General features: G+C 46.3%; 1 long non-coding RNA gene across 1 annotated transcript in view; it reads left to right on the forward strand.

The window, feature by feature from the left end:
- Positions 1–23173, forward strand: part of LOC118972696 (uncharacterized) — a 49370-nt gene that overhangs the window by 21165 nt on the left and 5032 nt on the right. The window lies entirely within an intron of this gene.

The following is a 23173-nucleotide window of genomic DNA, read 5'->3' on the forward strand; positions in this document are numbered from 1 at the left end:
CCAGGACTCTGCTGTTGAATGCACGTGTGTCCCTGAGGGGAAAAGCTGGCTTAGAGCAGGGCCCTAAGGCCTCAGGGTGATGGTTGGTTCTGCTGGAATACAGAGGGTGGGCACTGATGGGCGCAAAGGCAGCTGGGGGCAGGGGAGGTGACACACTCCCCCTCTGCTGCTGTGGGCTGGGCCCCGGCCTCATGAAGGCCCGGAGGGCAGCAGCCTCCCAAGGCTCCCAGCTGAGCAGGAGCAGGCCATGGCCACCACCGCAGGGACCTGGGCCTTCCCGCAGGCCTCGCCGTGGTGCCGGCAGGTGGCGGGCCCCCCGTGGAGGGCTGGGCAGGGTGATAGAAGACCCGAGCTCCTGGAGCTCCTCCGGGAGCGGCACTCCCCCACCATCAGCTGTGCCCCATGCATCGTTTGTCTCCGAGGGAATAATTAACCAGCGGTAGTATGATATCAGAAAATTGCTAATTATGGCGGCGAGCTAACACAGCGATCTGGGAGCTTGTGGAGCTATAGTTAGTGATGACAGAAAAAGAAAATATTTGACTGTTTTTTGCTACACCCAGATTCTCAGGAGGAAGCGAGAGACGAGGCTTGGCAGGGAGCCACGTTGGGAGCTCTGGCCCCGGACACATCTCCTCCTGAGAGTGTGGGATGGTGTGAGGGGTGAGGGCGACCTGGGGGCATGTGTCACTGGGTTGGATGCCCATGAGGGGCTGGGTGCTACCTGTTCCCACACACTGATGCACTCACACATACTCTCCTGCTCACACACCACACTCAACACATATTCATACACAATCTCAAGATCACACACCACAGTCACACAATGCTTCACACACTTGCAGTCACACACATTCACCCGATCTCACACACACACTCTTCTATAGCTCACACACTGTCTCGCAGGCTCACACATGCACACACACACGTCAGATCAGAGCCCTCTTCCTCGTCCCAGAAAGAAGATGCCCACCTCTGTAACTTGGGTTAGATCTTGAGCTGACCTTGGTGCCTTGAGAGAGCAAATTCTCCACCTCTCTCTTCTCTGGGCACTGAGAGAAAGGCTGAGCTCCAGGTGGTGACTGTGGAGGCTCTCAGCACAGTCCTGTCAGCTCTTCTAGGACACTTAAACTCTAGGAAATGCTGGTAGAAAAGTACATGCACATTAATGCAAAGAAGCAGCTTTGGGTTGACTGGCTATGTCAGTTGGTAAACACTCTGTGGGATGTGGGCGGGTGCTGTGTGGTGAGGAGCCTCATGAGCCGTGAGGAACCACCTCCCAGCCCCAGGTGATGGTCAGGGAGCTTCTCGTGTGCAGGCAGAGCTGAGAACCACCAGAAGTCTAGCCAGCGGCTCCCAAACACAACACTGCTGCACATTAGAATCATGAATTCTGTGTCTGACCAGGCCTCCAGGCCTTGGTTTCTAATACCATCCTCCAAATAAAAGAGACCAGGACTTGTTGAAGAAATGATTGACTCTAGGGCTGGGCAGGAAAGACCCAGGATAGGCCTGGAGCATCTCTTGTAGTGGCGGAGCATAAGGCATTGCTCACAGAGCACAGTGACTGGGGTGTCAGAGGGGACACAGGGATCAAGTGACAGTGCTCCCCGGGGCCAAAGCTGGAACAATCTGAGCAATGAAATAAGGACCATTAGCAATGTACAAAACAAATACCCACGAGCTCATACTGATTAAATGAATGATTGAATAAATAAATAAATAAGACAAATATATTATACAGAAAAATTCCAAATAATTTATGTGGCTACACCTCCGTCAAGGAGGTGGAACATAACTCCCACCCCCATGCTATGCATGACAACTTCCAAAGGGCAGAGTATGGACAGGGGGAAAAGAGTGACTTCACAGTGGAGAAACCTCATGAACCCAGCCTTAGCGGGGTGGTCAAGGTCAACAACAGTGATAAGTCACAGCCCCTTGATTGGTGACCATCTCTGGGGTCTTCTTTCCAAGAACCTGTTACTCCATCGAACCATGAGAAAGGCCTCAAACAAACCCATGTTGAAGGACAGCCTACAGAACAGCTGGCCGGGACTCTTCGGAACTGTCAAGGTCATCCAAACCAAGGAACGTCTAAGAAACTGTCCAGCCTGGAGGAGCCTGTGGAGACAGGATAATTGAATGCAAGGTGGCATCCTACTAGGTGGGGTCCTGGGACAGCAAAAGGACATGTTAGAAACTAAGGGCATCTGAATAACAAATGCACCCTAGTTAATAACAATGTGTCAGTATTAGTTCATTAGTTGTGACAAAGGGACTACAGTCATGTCAGATGCGGACAATGGGGGTAAGAGGTAAGGCGGGTATGGGACTCTGAGCTACCTTCTCACTTCCTGTGACTGTGAAAGCACTCTAAAATGGGAAGTTCATTTTTAACAAATCCTGATTCCCAGCACTCATACTAATGAAATCAAGAATGTCTGGAGTGGCAGCCAGGCAGCAGGACTTTTTGCAGCTCTGGGATGATTTTGATGTGCAGATAAAGGGAGAATCTTCAGGCCAGTGAGAGCCACAGCAAAAAGCAAACTGACAACTCCAAGACTCAGGAGTTTAACACAACACAGTTTTGTATGCCCCTCTAAGCCACACAGCTCTGTGGGTGGGCCAGGGGGGGCTGCATCTCTGGAGTGACTCAGGGACCCAGGCTGGGGCTGCCACCAGCTCAGTGTTGCCACACTGGGCCTGGAGAGGGAGGGAAGGATGCCCCCCGGGATGTGCAGCAGTAATCCCAGGCTCTGCTTCTGGCTCTCACAGCGCAGGGGCCAGACTAGTCCCGTGACCCCCTCCAACCACACAGAAGCAGGAAATGTCACCCTGCCATGTCCTCAGAAGGTGGGCAGCAAAACTATGTGGCAAACAGCGGCAAGAGCTACTGCAAGTCTGCAGTCAGAGCTCAGCAAGAGGGATTGAAACCGACAAGTTGTTCCTCCTGACGTGTGGTATTGACCAAGGGGCTGGTTCTGTTGTATGCCCAGGCCCTGCCTCACGTCTCGGTGGTTGAAAATGGCCGTCTGTCTTGTAGCCTGTGTCCCCATCTCTGTCTCAGTGTCCTATCTAGAGCCCCAGCCTCTCTAAGAACAGGGACTCACAGAGACTGGAGTTCCACTGAGCCACACCTTGCCCCACTGGCTGGTGGATAAGGTCTTACAGTCTGCTGACAAGTTCCCTAAGTCTCCTAGGGACTCAATTTCTGAAGAAGTTCTGCGCTGCACTCCCTGTTCTTGAGCTCTGCCTAGGCGGCAGGATACCTCTACCATTTCAGAGCCCCTGGACGTAGAGCTGGGCTGAATGGCTGGCTACCTCTCATCTGTGCCCACACACTGACTGCCATATTCTGCTGGGGAGACAGTAGCTTCTAGGTGTAGACCCATCCCTAGGATCTACCTCATCCCCAAGTCCTGAGTCCCCCCAAGTATTCTGGGCACCACATGACTTGCAGGCTCCTAAACATGAAGGCCTTCCTTCTAGAGAGCTCCAGGAGGTGAATGATCAGATTGACGGCAAGCAAGGCTGTGACACGGGGGCAGAGGCCGCAGCAAGACATACCCTAAATTCGTGTATTTCAGTCTTCCTGCAAGTCCTTCTTTGTTCTTTCCCTTGATCAACTGGAAACCTGATAACAATTCTATTCAATTCTGAAAACAAACAGCAAGCCATACACTGGATGAGCACCTGGGACCAGGGGTGAAGGCAAGACGTGGAGAAATTTACAGTCTATGGGGAAGATAGTTAACAAAGAAGTGTGAAAATGCGAAACACCTATGTGCATACACGTGTGTGTGTTAGCACTATAGGAGCATGTAGATAGCACAGGAATTAACCCAGTCTAGGGGCATCAGAAAAGATTTCTCTCAGGAAATGGCATTTAATATGAAACAATGCATCCACCAATCCTTGGCCAGGCACACAGGATACATGATTTAAAGGTGGTCACAGATTCTTTGCTCCTCCCCTCACTGAAATATGGGATCCAATTCTTCTCACCCTGAATCTGGGCTGGCCTTGGCTTGCCCTGGACAATGTAGCAGAAGTGATGTTCTGGGTCTTCTGAGGCTGGGTCACCAGAAGCCTTGAGTTTCTGCCCAGACCTTTCAGAACACGCGTTCAGGAGGAAGGCAAGTGCCAAGTAAGTTCAGCTACCCTGAGACCTCACACGGCGTGGAAGCCCAAGCTAGACTCATGAAAAAGCAGCATGGAGAGAGATGCTCAGTCAGCTCTCGACTGTTCCAGGCATCTCAGCAGACGTCAGACATATGAATGAAGAAGGCTTTTGATGATTCCAGCCCCAGTCGCTATCTGACTGTAACTGCATGAAAAACCCTGAGTGCCCATATGCGCCTAGCTGCCCACACAACTGTAAAAGATAATAATAGGCTCTTGATTCAAACCACCAAGTTTTGGGTGATTTGTTACACAGCTATAGATAGCTGCACACTGAGAGTGGTAGACAGGTCCAGGCAGAGGAACAGCATGTGCGAAGGCCAAAACCCTGTGCCCTCAGACTGTCTTTAGGGAATAAGGCCTTGGAAAACATCTTGGAACCAGCTTCACGTGGCAGCACTTGGCCCTTAGTCATGGGACCAGCTGGGCCCACCCTCTGGCAACTAGAAACTCCATTCAGTGCTTTCCAGGAGTGAGGGGGGAGGAGGGGAGGCAACGGTTAATCCAGCTGCATGAGGCCTAGGGAGAGGAGTAAGTCATACACCCCTGGAGATTGTAGCCAATTTAGCTTGGGTATGAGCGCTTTCAGTTTCTCCTGGGGAGAGGGACCACCAGATTTAAAAGGAGTCAGGACTCTTTCTAAGAACCAGAGGTGGTGGTTTAGATTTTTTAAATAGTGTTTTCTAAGCCAACCATAATTATGTGGGGAACTAATAAACACAGTCCTATTTGGGCATAAAGTTTTCTTTAAAAGAAGAATCAAAGGCAGCAATACCATTTGGGTCAAGAAGTGTGGATTTTCCCTTTATTCCATGTTGACTTAGTTCATAAAAATAAACATTCCCTCTTTGAGTTCTAAGAGTCGATAGGGTTAGAATACTTCCAGCAAGACTAAATGTGAAGAAAATAACAAAAAACAAATATCCAGAGGCAGAAGACACAACTCTGGGGTCTGCTGGCCTCTCCTGTATTTAGGGGCTTGTGGGTGAGGGGCCCGGGATATGTCTGAGCCTGTCCGGGGCTTGGGGTGTGAGGTGGGGCCTCCCAGGCTTCCGTAGCACAAAAGAACCAAAATGGGAAGTTGGTAAAGTGGACAGGATCTCGCTGTGGAACAAGTTTGGGCTGCAGTCCCTCTGAATATTTAGCCACCTCTACCTCCAGGTGGCGCCCTAGAGCCACCATCCTGCTCTACACTGGAAACAGCCTGGAGGCCCCCACCAGGGCTTATCTTGTGTCCCAGAGGGCCTGGGGGCTAAAACTGTCCCTGGCTCTTCGAAACTCCACACGGTGCTTTCCAAGAGTGAGGGGACAGGAGGGTAGGAAAGCATCCTGCCTCCAGGCAGAGTCCCCCTGAAGTTTTATCTTGGAGTTTTCTCTTCTTAAACTAAAATAATTCACATCTTAAGTCTCTTCCTAACCAGTGGCACTAGAGAATTTATAAAAGGGCCAGGCCTGTCCAGCACTAGATTTCCTCTCCCGGCCCATCCCACTTTCTAACACCTGGGCAAAAGGCTCTCTGCCGAGCCAGGAGGGAGGGCTGGCTTCCTGGAGGGATGTCCCCACTCTCTGATTCCCTTGTGTGACCACCTCACCCTCTTCCCATCACCTTGGTTCCCAGAGGTCCAAGCACACAACCACACACAGCCAAGATGGCTGCAGGAAGTGGTTAGACAGTGAGTCCACAACCCTGTCTGGAAGGAGGCTGTTTTGAGTGCAGGAAGAGGACTGCTTCTGCTCCATGAATCCCTTATGCAGCTCAGACCCCAGTCAGAGAGATACAGAGGATAATCTCCCTCTAGTCTTGGCAGTAGGTCTGCAGCAGAGCAGGGATCAGAGAGAATCCCATACAGGGTGAGCTCAGAGCTGCGCAGGCTGCAGGGGGGCTCCAAACAGGGCAGGGCACTTTCCAGAAAGTACCGGAGGGAACCAAGCCTTCTCCGCAGTCCTGCCAATAAAACCTCTGGGGCTCAGCTCTGAGCCTGATCCTAAAAATGACATCCCAGCACAAACTTTATCGGACTAGCAAAATCCAGAGAAGAGAAAATGCAGGATCGTGCAATGAAAAAAAGCCAAGAACTCTGGACCAGCTCAGAGCCAATACAGTCTTCTCCACATGCAGTTCAAATGGTTCTCGTGTTTGGTGGTGCAAAGAATTGAAAATTAATATCAGACTCTGTTTACATTACCTAGAGATAGTTTTATGTAGTTATGCTCAAGTTAACTGTATAATGAACTGTCTTTTGTCCTCATTCTAGAGCCAGGAACAGCCATTCCCTTAATTGCCTTTATGGAGAGCCATGTTCATTGGAGCTCTTCTGGGGCTTGCCACAAATCTGCCTCTGGTTCAGATGCCCAGAGGAGTAAAATGAGCCACCAGGTACACTCACAAAATGCTGCTCTAGGAACCTTCCTTTCTGTCTGGTTCTCCAGGTAATCCACATGTGCAGGAGGGAACATTTAGAAACAGCCTGTCTCCTCCTGGTTTCCTCTGAGAGTACCTCCTGAGACCAGGCCTGACATGACTGGGTTATTCAGGGATGGGTCCCAGAGAGCAGGAGTGACAGACAGAGACAAACAGGGCACAGATGTGTCACTGAGCTGGGCACCATAAAGGGTCACTAGACGCCCACTCCTTCTGGAATAAGACTTGGAACTGTCCACCTGAGCAGTGAAGGGCACTGGCTCCCCCTCCCATGCCTCACGAGTCAAGGGGCACCTCACAGGCATCAGCTCTGCACCTCCAGGCTATCTGTGTGTGAGACAGTTCCCACAGGCATCCTACACCTCAGCATCAGAGGGAAGACCTGAAGCAGGTATGGACAGGCAAGAAGCTGGCAGTTCACACCAGTGGGAAGCTGGCTGCAACCTGCAGGGATCTGGTTTCCACAGCAGTGGCTGTATAGGTGAGGCTGGCAGCAGAGAGGTGATGTACAAAAGGTGTCCCCCTCTCAGGCACGGGCCCAGGCAGCACAGCGAAACTGGTTGGTGTTCAGACCACACTTCTCTGAAGGAAAAGCGTTGCAAATAAATGGAGGCCTGCTTACCCTGTCCTCTCCACCATGGTCCTTCCATTGCTAGGACCAAACTTAAGTCACAGCCTGGACGAACAGCACAGTAAAAAATAACAACATCAAGGCTCTTGATATGGAAGACCGCAGAAAAACAACCACATTGAGTAAAACAGTATTTTTAAAGTTCATCTTGAATGCTAGTGCTTAAGGAAAGCAGGTTTCCTTGGAGAAATAGAATGAGGTAGTTAGAGACTCATGCGGATGGAAATGTGCTTCTGGGTACTTCCCAGAGCTTTAGAAATGGAGTATGCCAGGGCACCATTGCACTTACATCCATGGCAAACTCAGATAGCTCCTTTTCCTGGATGTACTTGGATCATCAACACCACTTTTCTGTCATTCACCCCTAATTTTGGTAAATATCTTGTTCCCAAGTGGAAGGGAGAGAGGGTTAGAAAGTAGATGGAAATTTTCCTGGCAAAACTCTGATGACTTGCAAGAGAATGAAGAAGAGGAAGGGGTTAGAATGGGGAGGGCACGGGAGAGGGGAGAGGAGGGCATGTGGGGTTGACTAGTTCTATGTGGTGTTCACTGTACACTCAGCGATGGAAGGACCAGGACAGAGAGGGCTTGGAGTGGAGCAGGCAGGCAGCACACCCTGAGCATCCCCAGAAGAGGCGGGAAAGCAGTGGGGAGCCAGCTGGAGCCACTGATAATAGGGGACCCTGCAGACCCGGGAGAGCATGGCTGCTGCCTGACAGGTGGTGCCTGCAGAGTGGGGACCGGGGCAAGTGCGTGATTGTTCAAGTGGCTGGAAACATGTTTCTTAGAGTGACGGTGCAGGGAGTGTAACCTGCCTTTGAAAAATGTTAAGCTAATACCTCAGTGCAGAGGGAAGCTTTGGGCGTCCGTGGGATCTAGCTTCTATCCCTGAAATGTTCTCACAGGTAAAGATTTATATGAAATGCTCAGAAGAGGCTGTAATAGAGTTTGATGCATATTTCATATGTCTAAGCACACCACTTGATCTCACAAGCAGATTTATGAAAATGCAGTATTTATTATACAATACGCATGTTTTATTAAATGTGATCACACGGCAAGGGAGAGGGTAGCGGAGGCAGCAGCAGCGCCAGGGCTGAGCCCTCGGTGGGACCCAGGTGGCCCAGGTCCTGGCTCTGTCAGTAACCTCCCTCCTCAGGCTTGAGCCCTTGGGGTCTCCTCCTGCCTTGGGGAAGCCCTCTTCTGAGTCTCACCCTGTGGGAAAAGAACAGTACGTGCTCTTTTTGGACTGAGCCAAGTATTAATGACATGCCCGGGGACAGAGGCTCGATCTTATCTGCTGTAGGAAGCAGTCTGGCTCCCAGGCCACTCTGCCACCCTCTGCCTCTCTGAGGACCCACACAGCCCGGGATTCATCCTCCACTTCAGCTCCCCAGCTCCCCTCCCCTCCTTGGAAATCTGAGAAGTTCCCCTCAAACACAGCCCTGTGGGCCAGGAATCAAATTGGCCTGGCTCCCCTCTGATCTCCACAGCCTGTGAGCAGGGGGTCCCGGCAGCTGTAGTAACTCTACCCCTGCACAACCCAGCTTCTTTTCTTTTCCTGGACAAGATTTATATGGCAGGGTGTAGTCTTACTGCAGACATTCCCAGGAGAGGCCCTGAACTCCCCTGCAAGTTAACTTTAAGATGGGTTTTTTGATAAAGTTGGGTTGATACTTAAGGCAAATCGAATTTGCATGTGGTTGTGAAACCACTTTACACAACCTGATGGATTGTGCTAATCCTTCTGAGGAGGGATGGGAGGAGGGAATGAGCCAAGCATGTAATCTGCACCCTAAGGTGCTTTCTCTGCCCAGGGCTGGAGAGAGTAGTGGGCTTGGGCTGCAGTCAGAAGCAAACCAGACTTGTGTACTTGTGGCTGTGTGACCTGTGGGAGGTTACTTAATCTCCCTGTGCTCAGTCTCCTTACCTATAATAACCTTATAGGGTTGCTGTGCAATTATGAGTCGTAAGCACAGTCCCTGGACAGAGAACAAGGTCAATACATGTTAGCTTTCATGAGAGGCCATTTAGTTAATTTACTTAAGGCTCAGAGCCATTAGCTTTGCTGATATCATTGGACAGAGGTCATTCCTGACAACTGGACAGTTTCACATGCTGGGAAGTGAGCAGGGGAACCAAGAAACAGACCCCAGCCTGTGATCTGTTCCCACCTAAGGCTAGTCCAAGTGGGCCAGAAACTTGTCTACTAAGAATGTTGGGGATGGCTGGGGGAGTTGCCAAGTCATATGAAATAATGAATTACCTTGTGCATTTTGGGGGGCTGGAGATGTTTTCCACAAGGCTGTGGGGCAGGCAGGCACCCTTTGCCTAGCGAGACATAAGGACGTGCTCAGTCTGTAGTGAATGTGCCTTTATTTACCTGGCAATGTCAGTGCAGACAGCCCAGCCTTGCTCCTGACCCAGACAGCGATCATGGTCTCCCGTCTCCCTGTTCTCACAAGAACCTGGGGCACCGGTGGCATCCCTGGGGAGGGGCTTGGCTTCCTGAGTGTCTTCAAGGATGCACAGCTTACCTCATTCATCCTCATGGGCAGCGGCCAGGGATGGAAGGAGTTTTTCAACCTGGCTAAGAGTTTCAATTAGAAAAACATGAACAGAATAAACACTTGCTTCTGTTGGCCATAGTGGAGTGACATTTGTGTGTTTAAACAATTACTCAAAATTACTTTCTATGGAATTCCTAGTTTCGTTTGTTTTTAAGGTCACCCCAGAAAATGCCTAGGGTCTATTGATGTGTAATTTGGTGCCCCAAGAAATTGAAACAACAGCCCTTCACTCCACTCCAGGTCTTCTCTACACAAAGGGGGTTGAATTGGAGGAAGCCCTTTGCAGGCACACCCAGAGAAAGGACCTGAGCCATTAGAAGAACGGCTTTATTTCACTGTCTTTGAAACTGGATCCAGCTGTTCTTTCATTCAGTTTGTATTTGCTATGTGCATACCTGGGTGGCTTGAGACCCTGTCCTAGGGGCTTCCATTCCAGACAAGATTCTGGAGACTTCAGCCTGAGAATTGCTCAGGCCCTTCTTGCTGCCCAGCCTCCACTGTTCAGCCCCCAACCCCAACCCCAGCTTGTGCAATGCAGGACAGGAGGGGAAATGCCCTACGAGGGGCTTGGTAGACAAGGGGGCCCCCTGCTCAGTGGAACTTGGCCTCCCCATGGGCTTCCAGCCAGCACCATGCCTGACCCCCAACCCCTGGGTGAGCACGGATAATTACTGCAGGGACTTCTGGAGAGGCTTCCATTCCCAAAACTAAATTTATTCCATCAGAGTTTTTTCCTTTGCCTCAGCCTAATTGGTACAGTCATTATGCCTCAGTAAATGGGATTATTTTAGTCAAAAGCAGTAAACTAGAAAAGATATTTTATATTACAGCTCTCCTCTCTGTCCTGCAGCCTGGAGCCTTAGGAAGGAGCTGACAAGTGTCATTGCCCACCCACCCAGACACTCCAGGGCCCTTAAAGAACAAAGAGAAAACTCATCTGTGGGGTTTGTCCTAAATAATCTCAACCGAGGGGGTGAATGTACACGGAGCTAGAGTGCATCTATATAGGTAGAAAAAATAGCTCTGGGTTTCTTGGATTTGTTTATTCTGTCCTGCAGGATTCCTCCCCAGACAGAATGCTGGGCTCGGTCATGGAGTGCGTGTTTGTTGATGAGTGAATGAGACGTGCTGCATTCCTGCGTGGCGCAGTGCCACGCTCCTGCTTCACGAAGCTAATTACACACCAGCTTCCCCTTCGGTGAGCTCGTGTCGTGACTGCCTGTGGGGACTGGATGACACGAACCAGTGATGGGGGAAAATACAGAAGGAGTTCATGTTTAATCCTTTCACCCAGCAAAATGCATATCAGGTCGTAGAAAAATCAGAACATCTGTGGGTAAAATTACAGTGCAGAGTTTTATAAAGGCATCAAGGTAAATCCTATTTTGCAAAATTGCTACAAAATTGTGAATGATCTCATGGTCCTAATTAAGAAGACATTCCTTAAACAAAGTACATCTTGTTTTGATTCAATTTGTTTTGGAGCCCATATTCTATGGATTTTTTTTTTCAGTATGGCATTAAAATGTAAGAATGGTAAATGAAGAAATTAAATTGTTTTGTCAGATACATAGATTTCTAACTGGCAATTATACAGAGGTCTAAAACACAGTTAAATGTGACCAATATGCATTTAACCTAATTATCATCTAATAGTTGGGATTTGTGCTTAGGGTATCAGCTCCTTGGTTTTGTGCTTATTTAAAATCCAAAAGACACAAATGTCTCCTGCAGGTGAGGCAATGCTGTCCTCGGTGTATGGATGGTGTTTGGATGGTGTCCTGAGAAGTGAGGGAAATGTCACAGGAGGACCATTGTCCTGCTGGGGATAGAAAGCAGGTAACTCTGTCTTCACCATATTTCATCATGCAGCCTTATACCTGGGAACTGCTGTAAATGGATCCCTTAGGTTTCTCTTAGTGGAGCTTTGAAAATGAGCTGTTGCATTTATTTGCTGCCATAACCAAGTGCCACCAGCTGCACAGCTCAGACAGAAATGTCTTGTCTCACAGTTCTGGAGACTGGAAGTCCAAGACCGGGGTGTCGATGGCAGGCCTGGCTCGCTGCGAGGGCCACGAGGGATGGCACTGCTCCTGGCCCCTCCTTGGCTCGTAGCTGGTTATCTTCACATCCCCATGGTGTTCTCCTTGTATCTGTGTGTGGGGAAGTTGGGATTCCTATGGCCAGGAGCCTCACTGAACTTAAACCACCTGATGATGCAACTGGCCTGTTGCTAGGCTACCGCTTCCACACCTTTAGGCAATAAGCTATTACTGCGCTATGTAGAGAGCTCGGCCCAGTGCTCTGGGCGGGAGCAGAGACGCTAGTGCTCGACCTACCACAGGGAGAACAAGCCGGGTAATAAACCCTTTCACCCCAAAGAATGTTTTGCTGTCAATTTCTTTGGTCACATTGAATCCATAGCGAACTTGCCCGGGGCTGAAGCCCATTGGCAAGACACCATGCCTTTGAACAAATTTTCCTTTCTTATGAGGACACTGGCCATATTGGATTAGGGCCTAGCGAACTCCAGTATGACCTCATCTTAACTAATCACATAGGCAAGGACCCTACTTCCAAATCAGGTCACAGTCAGGTACAAGGGATTAGGGCTCCAGCCCATGAATCTGCAGGGAGGACGCAGCTCACCCCTAGGTGCTACGAAGAGGTCGGCCTGTGCTGCATGATCTAGGAGATGGAGATGCCCCTCTGCCCCCTCCCTGCCCCTTCCCAAGGCCCCTCAGGCATCTGAAACGCTCTTAGAGACTTGTCCTTTTACAACCTGAAGATGGGCTTGGACTTGAGGGCTGTCATCGATTACAGTCACGCCAGGGAGAGTAGAGGGAGCATACACCATTCTCAGGGCGCTCCTTAACACCGTGGCTCTGTCTGTGTGCCCCAGACCTTCACTGCCAAATTCTGACCCGTGTACAAATTTTTAAGAATTTTTATAAACTCATCCTCTCACCCTGCCATCTCTCAAGAAGAGACACTGGCGGGGTGGGGTGGGCAGGGGGATGTGGTGAAAGATGTGTTGAGGGCTGACATAACTTGCAGAGAGTAAGAGCTGAGAGGTGGGGAGGCTCAGGCTGGCACATGGGGGTTTGGAGTGTGGAAGGCCCACCCACCTGGGGCCAGGGCTGAGACCTCGGTGACCACAGATGCTCTTTTAGGCACTGAGAAGCTAAGGGACACTGCAGGAAACTGCTTTGTAATCATTGCTGAGGTTTCTGATTGGTTTTTGAGTATCTATTAAGATTCAGGCTCTGATTCAAAAGGGTATTGAAAAGGGCATCATGAGCCCAGATGGAGAAGGCCTGTGTTCAGCTGTCCAGCTTTCTGCCTGCATGGCTCCCAAGCATGTGAGAACACTGTGGGGCATGGGGAGGGGCAGGAGGTATCCTGGAAAGAGCCAAGGCAGACATCAAAGGTGGCAAGGTCAGGGCAAGAGGGGCTGGGCTCACCGGGGTTTGAGCTCTGGCCTGGTCTGCTTCTGGCTGCTGGTTTTGCACAAGTCAGCTGACCTTCCTGACCAGGCCTGAGCTCCCCATGCATTCAGTGCCTGCCTCCTGAGTGGTTATGAGGGCCAGGCTGGCACAGAGTGCCCACAAATCTGATGTAATGGCTCTCATATCATTCGCTGACTATGTACTCATTCTGCTGGGCCAGCCCTGGTTGGCAGGAAAAGCGTGAGCTCTGCAAGGCTCTTCCAAGTGCTCTCAATGGCTGTGAACTTGTCTTTGCCGCAAAAACCGCTCTTACTCAGAGAGTGGGCCTGTGGCACCCACTCTTGGGGCTCCTGACTTGCCACTGAGCTCTGCATGCACAGTCAGGACTGCACAGCCTCCTGAGCAGCCAGCGCTACCACCAGGAGGGTGAACAGACCACCAGGGCTGTGTGCACTGCGCCACCTCAATGGCCACGTTGTGGAGCAGGCTGCCTCATGGCCTGGAATGCTGGGCTTTATAACCAGGTGTCAGTCATCACCTCTTTAGGCCTTGGTTTGGTTTTTAAACTTTTGTTGGTGTGATTTGCCCCTCTAGTAACTCATCTTTAACTGGCCCCTCTCCTAACTGGCCAGTTCTCTCACCACTCATGTTTTCTTCTTCCTAATCTCTCTCTCTTTCTCTAATTTTCTTCATTCAAGGATAAATGGGGAAGCAGAAGGCCTGGGATGAATGAGAGAGAGTACCAGAGTGGGAAACGCCATGTAGGTAATTCTGGAAAAGTCTGTGCTTAGCTAGCTTGGAGGCTGAGTGTCAGCTGTCATGGTGGCACTGGTCCTGGCTGATGTGAGCTGCACACAGCCACCTTCACTAGAAGAAATCATTTGCTCACACCCTGTTTACCTACATACTGAGCCCATCTCCTCTAGACCTCTAAAAGGACATTTGTCTAAATGCAAGTTACACAGATAAGGAGACCAATACTTCAAGAGACTTAAAGATTACTTGTTTAAAGACCCAAAACCAATCTTAACTCTTGATGTGAGGATCTAAGTAAACCTTGCCACATAGACCTTTCCCTATCTCCCTTTTTACACTCATGCAGGAAATGTGTCTCCTAAAGCCTGTGAAGTATCACTTCATATGCCCACGTTTATAAATGTCATGAATAATTCCTACAAATATTCACTGAGTGGAAATATATTTCTGAACACCCTATGATAGAGGCTCTACCTTTTTTCTGATTAAATGGTGGACATTTATGTAATATTGCAAACTTTACAGGAATGTACATAATCTCACTTCTAGAGACATGCGAAAATTTGGTGCATAATTCCCAACCTTCCTTCTCACATGAACATGAACTCTGTCATTGTTGCTACTAATTATTTTGGTTGTGGGCTTACTCCATCACTGCTGTGCTGAGCTTTCCTTTTCCACTCTCCATGTCAGGACAGAGACGTCTAGTTCATTCTTAAGGCATGTACAGTATTGCACTGTGCAGATGTCCCAGCATTTAATCTTTTGCAGAGTTCTTTCAGGTTTCTTCTAAGTTTTTAAACAAAACCATAAGGAACATTCTTGAGTCTTTGAGCCCTTACAGAAGGGTTTTGGAGGTTAAATCTTACAAGTAGAAATACTGGGTAAAAAGGTATGAACTTTCAACCTTTCAGGAGATACTGCTAGGTTATAAGCCAAAAGGATGTGCTGATTCCCCTAGGGACTAAGACTGCGCCCCATCACCCATTTATTTCCTACACCTTCACCAATGCGGAACTTCTTCAGTCTGTTTTTAGCTCTGCCAGTCTGATAAATGAAACAAAGTCTCGTCCTTTAGTTTGCATATCTTGATCATCCCTGCAGGAAAGCTGTGGCCGTGGCTTCCTAGGCCTGGCTGGGGTCCTCCTCCTGGCCAGTCTCTCACCCCTTGAGATGAATGTGAATGGGAAGTGCCCAGGGGTCTTTAGGAGAAGCCTCAGCAAAGCCTGATCAGAAAGGCAAACCCCAGCCTGTAGTTCAGAGCAGAGATGACTCTCAGAGCAGAGGTGTCTCCCAGGGCTCCCTCCGCCCAGCTAATAGCCAGTGAGCCATCCTCAGAGTTCATCGCTGAGGTGCTTTCTGGCATTGCTGAGGTGCTTTCTGGCATCATGACAGTCAAGGGGAAGAGCGCTCGGAAGGCTCTGCTTCATAGAAGGTGTCTTTTCTCTGGCCAGTGAGGCAGCCACCTGGACAAGCATTCAGAGGGCGATGTCCCACACTGAGCCAAACTCGTGTGGACAAAATCATGGCCATGGAGTTTCAGCCCCACTAGCCTGCTGCCCCTCAGTCCTTTCCGATCTGCTGCCACCTCTGGCCTATTTTACTTCTTCCTGTTTCAGCACAGGGCATATGCTATTTCCTTTGTTAGCTGTGGATCTTCCTACCTCCCAATAAGGCTAAAATTCTTGAGGGCAGAGATAAATTCTTTTCCTCATTCAGCGCTCAACCAACCCCAGCCAACCTTACCTATGGCTAGGAAGCTGTGGACTGGATGAGTTCTGACCACCTGGATCTAGGCCCCAGTGTGCTCAGGGGACCACTCTGTCCAGAATCCCCAGACAGTTTGACCTGCCCTCCCTCCCACTGGCTCCAATTTAACCTCATCTAATGAGGCCTGGAAATGAGCCAGTTCCAGAATTGGCAAGAAACCTGGCTTGTCCAGGTGGCCAGGAGGACCACCCCTAAAGTCAGCTTAGACCTCTGCCCCTGAGTGAAACTCCTCATAAAACATGTTCTGTGTTTCTCCTCTCAGACACATACTCCTGAAATTAACATGTCACCACCCTCCCCAGGGTCACCACCTAATGGAAAGCAAAACCTATGTATAGTAAACCTGGGTACCCAGCCACTCTGATTTCTTTTGAAAAGAAAAATGCTCACATTTACAGCATTACATATATTTCTGAAGATTAGTGTTTGAGTCCCATGTTTCTTTCCTAGTTCTTGGCCTAAGCATATTAAGCTTACTTTAGCTAGGTTCACACTTTTCAAGTGTGAATGACATAACTCATTCAACCCCGCTTCTAAGAGGAAACATGCAAAGCTCATTAGAATTTCTCAGGCATTCTTTCAGGAGTAAATTGCTAGATTTTATGCCCCATTAGAACCTTTCCAGCTCTCTTTAGGAGCCATTCTTAAAATCAGGATTTTATTAACATTTTTGAACACGGTTGCTCCATGATACCTTCTAGGAAAGGAAAAATTCCTTTTCCTAAATTCTCATACCTACAGAAGAATATTGGACTATAATATGAACAAAAACTTGTCCAGGGTTGTGATTAGTGAGGAGAGATCATGTTGGCCAAAAGGTGATTGAGGGATAAGGAAATGGAGTGGTCAGCTATACCGAACAATTCAGCCTGGGGAAGAAAGGCCCCAATGTGTGACTTAAAAAAATAAAGTTCATTTAAGTTGTCCCATTATAAAATTATTCATGCTCATTTTAAAGATAACAATTTAGAAGGAAGAAGAAAAATCATCCATTAGTCCACCATCTAAAAATAACACTGTTAACATTTTCATTTATTTCCAACATCTTTCTGTACATATGTGGTTTTTTACATTGTTATAATTAGACTATATGCATGTGTAACACTCATGCCAATGTTCTCAGATCCAGATTCCTTAGACAGATCATGGCTGTTATTACTTCCTCAAACCCTGTTCATTTATTTGTTCACTCAACAGATATTTATGGAGTCCCTCATTAAGGGCCAGGCCTTGAGAAAATAGTGGTGAGAAAAAGACAAGAAAGTTTTTATCTCTCATAAAATGCATGCTCTAGTTGGAGGAGATACAGTCAACGAGTGAACATTAAGTGTGATAGGAAGCCCCTGGGGATTTGTGAATAGGAAGTTGCGTGATCTCCATGTTTTTAAAAATGATTTTCTTCCATTGGGGAATGGATTGTGGGGAGAGAAGAGCAGAAGCACGGAGAGCAGGGAGGAGGTTCTGCGGGCCACCCAGACGAGCACCGTGGTGGCTTGAACTGAAATGGGAAGGAGAGGCATGTTTAGGCAGTTGGGTCTGTGGGACTTACTGATGTGTGTCATAGATGCGTTATGGTATGAGGAAAATAGAGGAACCCAGAGTGGCTGCCAGGATGCTGGCTTGAAAGACCGGCGGAATGAGGGTCCCAAATTCAAAGGTGAGAAGACTTGGACAGAAGCAGGGTTGAGGTAAAATCAAGAGTCCTGTTGTGGATGGGCAAAGTGACCGTTTGATGTCCAGGTGAATACATCAAGTCTGCAGTTTAATGAGCTGAGTCTGTGTCCAGAGACAGAATTGTGTGACTGAGATTTATTGACACATGGACAGTTTTGGAGCTGGATGAAGACACCCTAGGTTTTAGAAACTAAGCCAAAGGGGAGAGGCTCCATGCCCTGCCCCCCATTCACACTCTCCCGGATCCCCACTGGCAGGCTGGGGGGTGACACAGGAGATAAGCTCTCTTATCAAAAAGTCACACCATTTTTACAAAGCAATATGTGGGTGGCAAAACCAACCATTCCAGAAACTCTTAAAACTGTAGATGTCAAAGCAGCTTTCTATAGTTTTGATTTTAAAAAGGTGGTGGGCTTTGTAGTGACAATCCAATATTTAAATTATTTTATAACTCTACATAATAAAAACATTTCATTTTTAAGAGAAGCTTTAAAAGAACATTTAAAAGGGAGTGGAGCTTTAAAGTGGTGAGCATTTTCTCACAATTTTATGTATGTTTGAAAATTTCCTTAAAAACTTCCTTTTGGATTAATTTCCAAGGAGTTAGAGATTTTCCTATTTGATTTATCTTACTAAGTTCTAATTTGATTTCCTTATGGTCAGAGGACATAATCTGTATGATTTTAATGTGTCTCAATTTTTTGAGATATGTTTTATGGCCTAGGATGTAGTAGGTCTTGATGAACACTTGAAAAAAAGCTGTATTCTGCTGTTGGCGGTGGAGTATTCTACGAGTCAGTCCCATTGGCTGATGGCCTTGTTTACATCTTTCCTATTTTGGCTGATTTTTCTTTCTAGAAATTCTTTTGGTTGCTGGAGGAAGGTATTGAAGTCCCCAACTATAACTGTGGATTTATCTGTTTTTCCTTCCAGTTCTAAAAGTTTTGCTTCATGATTTTTAGGCTCTGTTTCTAATGTGTGTACACTGTTAGAATTATTATTTTTTCCCAGTAGTAGATTGATCCTTTTATTGTTACATAATGCCCTTCATTTTCCCTGGTGACTTTTTTTTGCTCTGAAATCTTTATCAGATATTAATATAACTACACCATACCTATTTTCATATTATTAATATTTGCATGTTATATATATTTTCATAGTCTTACTTTCAACCTATGTCATTGAATTTGAAGTGAGTTTCTTGTGAAGAGCATGCAGTTAAGTTTTTTTATCCACTAAATCAAGCTCTGCCTTTTAATTACTGTATTTAAATATTTACATTTAAAGTGATTGATATGTTAGAGCTAAGTCTGACTTTTTTTAATTTGTTTCTTATTTCTTTCCTATGTGTCCTATCTGTTTTCTCTTTTCTTCCTTCTGGTAGATGATTTGCACAAGTTTTAGGATTTTTTCTTGATTTGCTTACAATTGATATTGAGTGTATCTCTTTGAATAACCTCTTTACTGATTGTTCCTGGGTATTATAGTACACATATGTGATTTACCATAGCTTACTGTTATCAGCATTTTACCATGGCAAGGGAAGTGTGGAAAACTTACTTCCTTTGAGGTGCGTTTAGCTCCCTGACATTGACTTAAATATCAGATGGTGTTATAATTCTGTTGCCGCAATCAAATATGATTTATGAAACTGATGAGGAGAAGGATAGTCTATTGTGTGGACCCACGTATGTTCTCTTTCCATTGTTCTCTTTCTTCCTTCCTGATGCTCCAAGATTCTTTCAGGAGTAAAGAACCTTTCCGTTTGGACAATTTACTTTAGCCATTCTTTAAGGGTAGGCCTGCTAATTACAAACCGTTTTTTGTGTTCTATCATCTGACAGTAGGTTTCTTTCCTCTTTATTCCTGAAGGATATTTTTTGCCAGATATAGAATTTGCGATTGTCTATTCTTTCCTTTCAGCACTTGACATTTCTGCTGCTTCCTTCTGGCATCTATGGTTTCAGATGATGAGGAATTCTCTGTCAAACAAAATGGTGCTCCCCTGTAGGTAATGTATCTGGCTGCTTTCAGATTTTTTTCTTTATTTTTCAGAAGTTTAATTTTGGATTTCTTTGGATATATAGTGTTTGGGTTAATTCAGCTTCTTGAATTTGTAGGTTGATGTCCTTTGCCAAATTTGGGAAGTTTTCAAGCATAATTTTTTTAAAATTATCTTTCAGCCACAGTCTCTTTTTTTCCTCCTGTGGGACCCTGGTGTTAGAAATTTTGGATCTTTTGTTATTGTCGCATAGGTCCTTGAAGCCCTATTTTTTGTTTATTTTTTTCCTCTGTGTTTTTCAGATTGGGTACAATCTGTTAATACATCCTCAAGCTTACAGAAACAATTTGTAATCTTGGAGCATCAGGAAGGAAGAAAGAACAAGGGGTTGCATCTCCACTACTATTGAGCCCATCTAATTCTTTAAAAACTAATTTCAGTTATTGGATTTTCAGTTCTATAATTTCTCATTGTTCTTTTTTAAAATATAACTTCTGTTTCTTTGCTAAGACACTTTTATTTTTTCATTTGTGTCAACATAATTGTAATCAATTGTTGGAGCACTTTTATAACAACTGCTTTAAAATCCTGGCCACATGATCCCAACATCTGATTCATCTCAGTACTGCATCTGTCTTTTTTCACTAAAGTTGTGATTTCCCTGGTTCTTGTTTTGACTGGTGATTTTTAACTGTATCCTGGACATTTTGGCTATTATGTTATTAGACTGTTTTTAGGATTAGAACCCTGGCTACCTTTGTGGACTATGGTTACAATGATAATTTAATTTTTGCAGCCTTCATGGTGCTATTTTGATCTGCTTGGTGCATCTGGTGCTGCTGAGGCTCCAGTGGTCCCTCCTGGCGCTGCCACGGGGAGTGGAAGGAATTTAACTACACTGGTGCCTCTAGATGAGGGAAGGGACCCTCTGGACTCTGGTATGGTAATAAAGAGTGCTTTCTGGGCAGGATCCCCCACCTCTGGGGGCAAAGAGCCCTTCCTGGGATGGTAGGATCCTCCTTGCTGATGGCTCTCTGCTACCTGGTGTCTCTGGGTGGAAAAGGGAAACTTCAGGCCTGGGAGACAAAGAGGATTCCTGGGCTCAAGATAGAGCAAGACTACCCTTGCCAGTAGTGGTCCGTTTTCTGGTATCTCTCAGTGCAGAAGGTTCTCAAGCCTGTAGGAAAGAAGAGCACTTCCTCTGGTCACATTCTGTCAGCAGGGTTCCTGATCCATCGCTCTTAGCCCTGACTCCCATTCCATCCAGGGGGCAATGAGCGCGCCTGGGCCACTTCTTCTATTGCAGAGTTGGGGCCCTAGTTAGTTTCTTCTAGTAGGTGGAGGGTTTTAAGAACCAGTAGCCTGTTGTTTCCAGTTCTGTCTCTAATCAGTTCATCTTCCTCTTTCCTCCTCTCAGAGCTCTCCTTTGGATGGCTCTGACACTAAGGAGAAATCCTCTGGGACCTAGGGCCAGGCAAATATTTCTTAGACTTGACACTAAAACTGCATGATACCAAAATTGATAACTTGGACCTCATCAAAATTAAAAAAACTTTTTGCCCTGTGAAAGACCCTGTGAAGAAGATGAAAAGACAAGCTACAGACTGGGAGAATATATTTTCAAACCACATATTTGATGAAGTAATAGTATCTCAAAATTCAGTAGTATCAAGAGAGTGAGAAAACAGCTACAGACTGAAAGAATATATTTGCAAAAGTCACATTTGATAAAGGACCACTATCCAAAATATACAAAGAACCCTTAAAACTCAACAATAACAAAACTAACAAGCTCAATAAAAAAAATGGGCAAAGACCTGAACAGACACTTCATGAAAAAAGCTCTACGGATGGCAGCTAAGTATATGGATAGATGCTCCACATCATCTGTTATCAGGGAATTGCAAACTAAACGACGATGATACCCTCCACTCTTCACAGAGTCAGAGAGTCCTGGCTCACGGTTCCAGCAACTGTGCCTTAGTGACACCCAAGAGGATGCCCTTGGGCCAGGGTCTACGTGAGTATGGGCATTGGCTCAGGTCTGTGCCTTGTTTGCTGATCAAAGCCAGGGGCTTTCTGCCTGATATTTTAGATAATGTGTACAAATGTCTGTGATTTATTATAGCCTCAGCTGAATGCCTTCTGTGGCGAAAGAGGTGGGGTAACAATCATCACCTGTGTCCTGAGAGAATTGACTAGATAATTTTAAGAATTAAAAACAAAAACAAAACAAAAGAACCAATGAGATATCATTATACACCTACTAGAATGGCCAAAATCCAAATCATTGACAACACTGCGTGCTGGTGAGGAGGTGGGATGACAGAACTCCCATTCATTGCTCGTGGGAGTGCAAAATGGCATGGCCAACTTGGAAGTCAGTTTGCAGTTTCTTACAAAACTAAACACAATTTGTTCTAGCAAATTCTACTCATTGGTATTTCCCCAAATTTACTGGAAACATGTCCACACAAAAATCTGCATGAGGATGTGTATAGCATTTTTATTCATAATTACCAAAACTTGTAAGTAACTAAGATGTCCTGCAGGAGGTGGTTGGATAAATAATCTGTGGTACATCCAGACAATAGAATATTACTCAGTGCTAAAGAGAGATGAGCTGTCAAGTCATGAAAAGACATGGAGGAACCTCTAAATGCACTTACTAAGTGAAAGCAGCCAATTTGAAAGGCTATGTGATTCCAGCTATGTGACATTCAGGAAAAGGCACAACTATGGAGACAGTAAGAAGATCAGTGGTTGCCAGAGGTTAAGGGGGAGGGAGATGAATAGGTCGAGTGTAGAGAAATTTTAGGGCAGTGAAACCCTTCTGTGTGATGCTGCATCAGTGGATACATATTATTATACATTTGTCCAAACCCATAGAATGTGTAACACCAAGACTGATCTCTAAAGTCCACTATGGACTTCCAGTGATAATGTGTCCATGTAGGTTCATGGATTATAACATATGTACCACACTGGTGAGGAGTGGTGATAGTGGAGGAGGCCGTGCATGTGTGGGAAGTCTGTACTTTTTACTCAGTTTTGCTGTGAACCTAAAATTGCTCTGAAAAATAAAATCTATGATTAAAACCTCAGTAGTGAAAAAAAATTCAATGTGAAAATGGGTAAAAGATATAAATAGACATTTTACCAAAAGGCATACAGATGGCAAATAAACACAAAAAGATGTTCAACATCATTGACCTTCAGGAAATGCAAATTAAAATTACTACAAACCTGTCAGAATGGCTAAAATAAAAAATAGTGACACCACCAAATGTTGGTAAGGATGGAGAGAAACTGGATGGCTCATATATTGCTGATAGGAACATAAAATAGCCCAGCATTTCTGGAAAATAGTTTGGCAGTTTCTTAAGAAACTAAACGTGCAATTACTATACAACCCAGCAATTGCTCTCTTGGGCATATATCCCAAAGAAATGGAAACTTATGTTCATAGAAAAACCTGCTACAGGATTGTTCGTAGCAGCTTTATTTGTAATAGTCAAGAACTGGAAATAACTCAAATGTCCTTCAACAGGTGAATGGTTAAACAAACGATGGTGCACCTATGTCATAGTACTATTCAGCAATAAATAGGAGCCAAATATTGATGCATGCACGTACCTGGATGAATCCCTTAGATGGATCTAGAGGGAATTATGCTGAATGAAAAAAGCCAATCTTAAAAGTTACACTATACAA

This window comes from Manis javanica, chromosome 1 (assembly GCF_040802235.1).
Source record: "Manis javanica isolate MJ-LG chromosome 1, MJ_LKY, whole genome shotgun sequence".
Taxonomy (NCBI): Eukaryota; Metazoa; Chordata; class Mammalia; order Pholidota; family Manidae; genus Manis; species Manis javanica.